This window comes from Alosa alosa, chromosome 10 (genome assembly GCF_017589495.1).
Source record: "Alosa alosa isolate M-15738 ecotype Scorff River chromosome 10, AALO_Geno_1.1, whole genome shotgun sequence".
NCBI lineage: Eukaryota > Metazoa > Chordata > Actinopteri > Clupeiformes > Clupeidae > Alosa > Alosa alosa.
In genome coordinates, this window is record NC_063198.1 from 26818265 (window position 1) to 26825575 (window position 7311).

At 41.5% G+C, this 7311-nt stretch overlaps 1 long non-coding RNA gene across 1 annotated transcript; it reads left to right on the plus strand.

The window, feature by feature from the left end:
- Positions 1-7022, plus strand: LOC125302175. The gene is made up of 3 exons (XR_007194862.1): positions 1-138; positions 5570-5734; positions 6482-7022. It is a non-coding gene; the product is annotated as an uncharacterized LOC125302175 (long non-coding RNA).
- Positions 7023-7311: the final 289 nt, after the last annotated feature.

Here is a 7311-nt window from a genome sequence, read left to right on the forward strand (position 1 = left end):
GGCGTGCGAGTGGTATGAGGGCTGATGCAGTCTGAGGAACAGGAACATGGAATTCAAACCATGTGTGCAGCACAGAGGCAGCCTCAGGTAGCGCCTATAGTCGTGGAGGTGCTGACTCACACAGCACAGGACGTGCTGGTAAGATGTTTTGGTGACGTCTCTGTTAGTGTGTGGCATGACGGGTAGCCGATATGAGGAACCTGAACTGCAATGGCGTTACTTTGGTTAGTCTATAAGTCAATTAAGTACCTTAATTGAAGTCATTCAAGATTTTTGGAGACTTGTTTACCCAGTCTTTTTCAAAATTTCCATTGCACCTGAGGCCTCATTTATAAAACTTTCTCACGCACAGATTTGATCTTAGACCGTGCTTATGCTCAAATTCATGCCAACGTTCAGATTTATAAAAAACGTCTTTGATGCGGAAAAGTCTTAAGTCAGGTTCCAACCTGACGTACGACCATTTTCTTGTGGTAATGTCTTGGTAGTGCAAGTTATCTGGGGTCCAAGAGCGATGAGAATTTTCAAAATTCCAAGACCAATGATCTCATGTCTTTCTTTGCCATTTGCATGATCAATATCAGCAGAAGTTTTTTGAAGTTGATTTAAAAGACTGGACACAGCTTAAAGGAGAAGTTCGGAGTGATATTGACCTGTGTTGAAACATGATACCGATTGTGAACGTTTGTTTTATAGCTCATCTCGGCTTGTCCCCTGCACTCCGAAATCTGGCATCGGGCTAGCCATGCAAATAAATCACTGTTCACTGCCACTTGTGAAATCCCTCTTAAGAGACATTCTATGGTTCTTTTGAAAAATCGCTGGAGCAGACACAACGCCAAATGGGTGTCTATTGTATGTGAACATCCCTCTGTGTGTATTAACTACCAAGTATTTCTTGGACTCTTCATCCATGGGCATTTGTTGGTATGCGTGACTCATGTCTAATTTAGAGAATTGTTTTCCAACTGACAGCGCAGTGAAAAGATCTTCCACCCGGGATATTAGATATTGTTCTAGCGATGAAACCCAACTTGTAGTCCCCACACAGTCTTACAACAGGTGCATTCTGCCCATTTCACCTGCGTGATTATTTCTTCTTCCAACAGCCTGTCTATTTCTTCATCAGCCTTAGCCCGCATGGCCTATGGGACTGACTAAGGGCGGAGGAAACGAGGAGCTGCGTTAGTCTTAACGTGAATAATGACCTTGGTGCCTTTCAGTGTGCCCAATTCATCTTTAAACACGTTCTCATGTTAACTTGTAGCTGTTTTCATATGTTGTAATTCACAGGCTTTGCTTTTTTCCAATTTATTTTAATTTTCTCCAACCAGCTACGCCATAGTAACCTGGGGCCATTCCCTTCAACCACCACAAGGGGCAGTGTGCAGCTTTGCTTCTTGTGTTTAACTCTACGCTAGTCTGCGCAGTTTTGCTACATATTCCATTACAGATTCTTCAAGTTTCTGAGTGTGTGAATCAAATTTGTATTGTTGAACAATTTCACTAGGCTTTGGATGAAAGTGATTTTTTAACAGTGCCACTAGTTGCTGGTAAGTTTTGTCCTTTGGCTTATCTAGGTTCTGTGTGGCTCTTTGCCAATCTCTAATCGCTAATCTGATTAAATTTTTCCCATTATTTCACAGTATTCCTCCCACGTCTGATTTTTAATCAAACGCTGCTACAATGCAGCACTCACGTCTGGTTTGCATTTCAATCCTAAGGCATCCACCTCAGCGGTTAAATCCTCGTCGCCAAAAGATGAAGTATATTCATAAAAACAGACTGTAAACAACTTAGACTTTTAAGTACAGTAGTTTAATCTTCGTCTTTGATATACATGTGAACACACTATGGTGAACACACCGGTCTCTGCACTGCCTACAAACTCTGCAGAAGGAAGCAGAAGGAAGGCTAGCAAGCAGAGGACAATGCACATGGATGCACAAGACCTTTTTCCAGAAAGCACTGCTTGGAAAAACATAATTATTTAAGCTATTTGAACTGACGCATAAACATAGGCTAGCTAACATCAGATGGCATAGGCTAGGCCTATAAAATGTTTTCAATATATATATTTTTAGATGCTTAGTTAGGCCACTGATTTCAACAGTATACGGTAATGATATTGATGATGAAGAGGTGTTTTACAAGGCGGAGACCTAAAACCATCCGGCTGCGTTCATTTACGTTGACGTTCATTTATAATGGCCACATCACCATTGGAGTACACACATTTTTTTGTGCATATGTTCGTTTTCTCTGAATCACACTTACGAAGAAATTATCTAAGATCAAATGAAAATTGGCTTCTACACAACATTTTTATAAATGAGGCCTCTGGTTTCCAGGATAGAAGTGATATTGCAAATCCATTATGTGACCTGTCAGAGTCAGAATTCAGTCAGGATTCAGAATCGAAATCAAGCTGCAAGACTGTTGACATACTGTACATAGGGAAAACGGCTCTCGTGACTCTAGTTAAAGATGTTTTACTCACTATAGGACAATCACATGAAAGCTCAGGTAAGAATCTCATCAGGCCCTCCCTCGCCACTCGAGAGGAAGTGCAGAGCTGGATTTTCCAGATATCACTGTACTCCATACAGCTTTGCGGTTATGAAAATGGCCAAAATGATAGTCACATTACAATGCCTAGCTTCACTGGCTGTCAATTACCAGCAAAAGCTGCTCGATGTCATCCTTACTCAGCAGCTTTGAGCAAAGACTTTTTTTCCACATGTGGACGACACACATGGGATAAAGAGGTGACATATTAGTCCCCCAATTGTCTTTCTAATCAGAAGTCAAAGGATTACTGATGTGGACATGTTTGGTGGCATGATGGCGTGCATGAGTGAAAGCTCTGTTCAAAACAGAGATCTCTATCTCGTTGTTTGTGGCCCATGTCAGTTTGGGAAAAGCTGCAATATGTTTTCTTTTCTGTGGTGTGTGTATGGGTGTGTATACTGTATGTATGGGTGTGTGTGTGTATGCTTTAGGGTGGAGTTGAGTTTATACTTGCACAAAGGCTCCGTGGTTAACTGAAACAGAAGGCAGCTTTACAGTACAGTGCTTCCACCACACACAGATAAAGGTGCTTTCATATAGCCGTCACACCCAGCCTATCTTGCCAATCAAACCAATATCAGCATGTTGTAACTGGATCACGAAACCTGATGGGTTTGAATGCCTTTAATTTCAGCACTTACAGTCCCTGCAGGAGTTATAGGACATCATTCACATTCCTGTACATTAAGTACATTTATGCAACCAGCATAAAGTAAGCTTGAAGCTCAACTTTACAGTATTACATAGGATTCAGCACTGTGAGGACAGATACAGAGTATCTATAGTTGTGGGTTTTGTGTCTGTTCTAGCTGTTCTGAGGACAGTTCTGTTTTGATGACTGATGACTCTTGTCCTGGGCTCAGACAAGACAAAGAGAGGGGTCAGCGGATCGAACATTAACCAACTGTAGTCCTTGTTTGCCACTGAATATCTCACAAGTAGTTTGTCTGCCTCACAGTTAGGCTTTGGACTCCTGCCGCTCAGTAACCACACAGGACAACGAACAAGTGTGTCCCCGATAACACAAGGGACACGAGAGAAGGACCATAAAACAGAGAGCGCGCGCGCGAGAGAGAGAGAGTGTTTGTGTGTGGGGGGGAAAGCGTTTCAGGGAGGAAAACAGTGAAGGTTCTGCATAAAAGCACTCTGATGAAAGCACTCTGATAAAAGGCTCTTTGCAGAGCCTTTTAGGAGGGCATGACTTCTCTACAGTATAATGAGACTGTCCCAATATGAAAATGTATAGCTATCATGCATATCTGTCTGACAGTCTTAAAAAAAAATAAAAAAAAAAAAAAAAAAAAAAAAAAAAATATATATATATATATATATTTATACATATATATATATATATAATGATATATAATACATATATATATATATATATATATAATATATATATATATATATATATATATATATATATATATATATATATATATATACACATAAAACAAAATCCTTGCAGACTCTAACAGAGAACAGACATTTTTGGGGTTTTATGTGTGTGGTCATGGAACTCAGGAATCCCCATTTCTTTTTGAAGGGCAGACATTTGGTGGGCAGTCTGCACATGACCTTTGGTTTCAGTCCTGTATCTGGTTCTGTAATCATGCTAACAGCTTGTTGGATTTCAGAAACAATGTGCTTGATAAACAGAGCTATTCCAGCCCATGACAGATTTGGATGGCTTTGACTCCCTGTCTTGCTGATCTGATGAAATTTTCTCACAAAGACATTCAGACACGCAAGCATACTGATGCACATAAACATGTGTGCACTTACACACCCATGTGCACAGACTTACATAAAGCATTACACACACCCACCCACACACACACACACACACACACACACACACACACTGAACTGCACACAGTTACCCATAGCCATCTATATGGTGAAAGCTATTCTTCAGCCATATTAAAGTGTCATGGTGCATTTTTCCTATGATGGTTTACAATGGCACATGTGCCATGTTATGCTATGACCCAAGTGTTTACCGCTGTGTTGTCTGTTCAAAAATGTGTCTAGGTTGCATTTCTCTTTTGGCCTGAGGTTTTTGAAAGCCCAAGTCAAAAGGTTTGAATCGAGAGGGATTTGTCCTCCACTGGGGGCCATGTTGTTAATAAACATTTAGCAATGCTCTGTGAATATCTGGCTAATGATAGTGGAGGGCTCATCAGAATAATTGTGCTTTTCTTGTCAAAATATCCTGACACACACATCTGTAAGCTATTACAGCACGAGGAAAACTTTGCCTTTATTAAATCTCTCTCACTCTTTCCTTCTCTCTCTCTCTCCCCCCACACACACACACACACACACACACACACACACACACACACTGTTAGTCTACCTACATATACCTGTATATTTGGTATCTGTCTCCAAAATGAAGTAGTAAATCAAATGTTGAGTGTAAGATTTGCGATTTTAAAGAAAATAACTGCACATGGTGACATTACGAATTGTCTTGTTTCCTGTTGAAAGTGTGTCTGTTGGCCATAACTGATTTTGAGCATGAGCCTCACACTGCAGTATCAATACAGACATTGTCCAGTGTAAATTTAGAAATTGGCAGGGAGGGCCATTGTCCGACAATAAATTACACACTCCAGCAAAGCCTATTGGAAAAACACATGGACATTCCGGTTCAGTTTTCTTCGAATTATGAAATATCTGGATCCAAGAGGGGGAAATTATGGGGTTTTCGAAGCGATTTTGGCGAATACTCTTGGTCTGAACACGCACAGAGAATATCCCTATAGGTTTACTGGCTCGCCACAGAAAACGACCCAGCTTATTTATGATGCAACTCTCTGTACTGTGCTGCTCGTACATAAATGTGTAGTGACATGAGATGCATTACAAAAACAATGGAACAATAAAAGAATGTATATGGAAAAAGCTTGTCGGTTTCTACTTGTTCTAGCTACTCAGAAATAGGATCTGCTTTCCTAGGTTTACTGTTAAAGTTCCGTCTTTTGCCTTTCAGCTCTTGTGTCGGAGAAAGAATCCCATTCTCCTGTCCTGTGGGCCTCAGCACTCTTTGATTTCTGAAATGAAAAAGATCATCGCCTTAACAGATGGAATTGGATGTTATAATCTCAGAAACAGATGGAGAGGCCGACAGAATCATGTGCAGTCAAAGTTCTCCCAGGTGGAATCCTCACTGCGTCTGGAAAAGTCTCTGTAGACTTGGATACTACACCACGAGGAGACATTTTGTCCCTCCATGTACCCCCAAGGGGGTATGTCTCCTTGAGACATCTTTTGGCAATCCTGTCAGAATGAAAAGCGGCACATTACATGATTGATAGCACTGTGACCTTGATTACACTGGACCTGGCTCTGTAGCTAAGGTCAAGTTCATGTGGTCAACTAGGGAGTCATGTGTTGATTGGGCCACTTTGCCGAATCGGACCACCGAAGTTATGCAAGCGAAGCAGTGTTGCACCCCGTCTATGAGATTGCACAACTGCGTGTCATCACACACTGCATTTAGCGTACCGTGAAATGTCAGTGCTGCGTCAGGCAGGGGGGATAGACATTTATCACAAGGAGGTTGGGGAGAGAGAGAGGACAGTGTGTGTGTGTGTGTGTGTGTGTGTGTGTGTGTGTGTGTGTGTGTGTATGTGTGTGTGTGTGTGTGTGTGCACTGAAAGTTTGTTACAATAAAACCAGGATGTGAATCTGCATAAGTGATTAAATACGTGGGAGAATGTGTCTGGGTGTATGTGGGTATGTTGAAATGCTTGTCAGGAGTAGATTTTTTTCTGTGTGTGTGTGTGTGTGTGTGTGTGTGTGTGTGTGTGTGTGTGTGTGTGTGTAACCTGTATAGCACTGTGTGTGTTTGTCACCAACACTATGCATTGAGTAGCATTATACATTTGACTAATTTCTTCAGGCCCGCTGTGTGAATTGATGAATGTTGATGACTTGGACACTTGGAGCTGCCACCTCCTTCAATCCCCATCACATCCTGAAGGCCTGCAAGCCTCCAACCACCCTTCCTCCCACCTCTCCTTAGAGGACAAGCTCCATGATCCTGTCTGGAAATACATAGAGGCATCAGATCTGATAGTGTGGCAGAATTTGAAAAGATCAGATCTGATAGTGTGGCAGAATGTTAAAAGATCAGATCTGCTAGTGTGGCAGAATGTTAAAAGATCAGATCTGCTAGTGTGGCAGAATTTTAAAAGATCAGATCTGCTAGTGTGGCAGAATTTTAAAAGATCAGATCTGCTAGTGTGGCAGAATGTTAAAAGATCAGATCTGCTAGTGTGGCAGAATGTTAAAAGATCAGATCTGCTAGTGTGGCAGAATGTTAAAAGATCAGGCAAGAGGAAAGAGTAGGGAACAAGAGGGAAAGAAAAGAAGTAAAGTGCTTTCATCTGTCCGGGATGAGTCAGAATATTCACCTGTCCAGATGAGCCCGAATATTCACCTGTCCGATTTTAACCTGTCCAGATGAGAATTCACCTGTCGGGATTCACTGTCTGAGATAAGTCAGAATATTCACCTGTACGGGATGACTCCAAATATTCACCTGTGCTCGGTGAGTCAGTATCTAGAGCTGAGTTGGAGCGAGCCTGGTGTTTCAGTGGCTCAAAGAATGGCATATTTAAAAGCATATTCGATTCACAGTGATGCATTGTGCAGTGTCAGTGTGCTGCTGTGCTCACTTTTTTCCCTGCTCGCTGTGTGTAATTGATCATTAAAGTATAGATTTCAGCT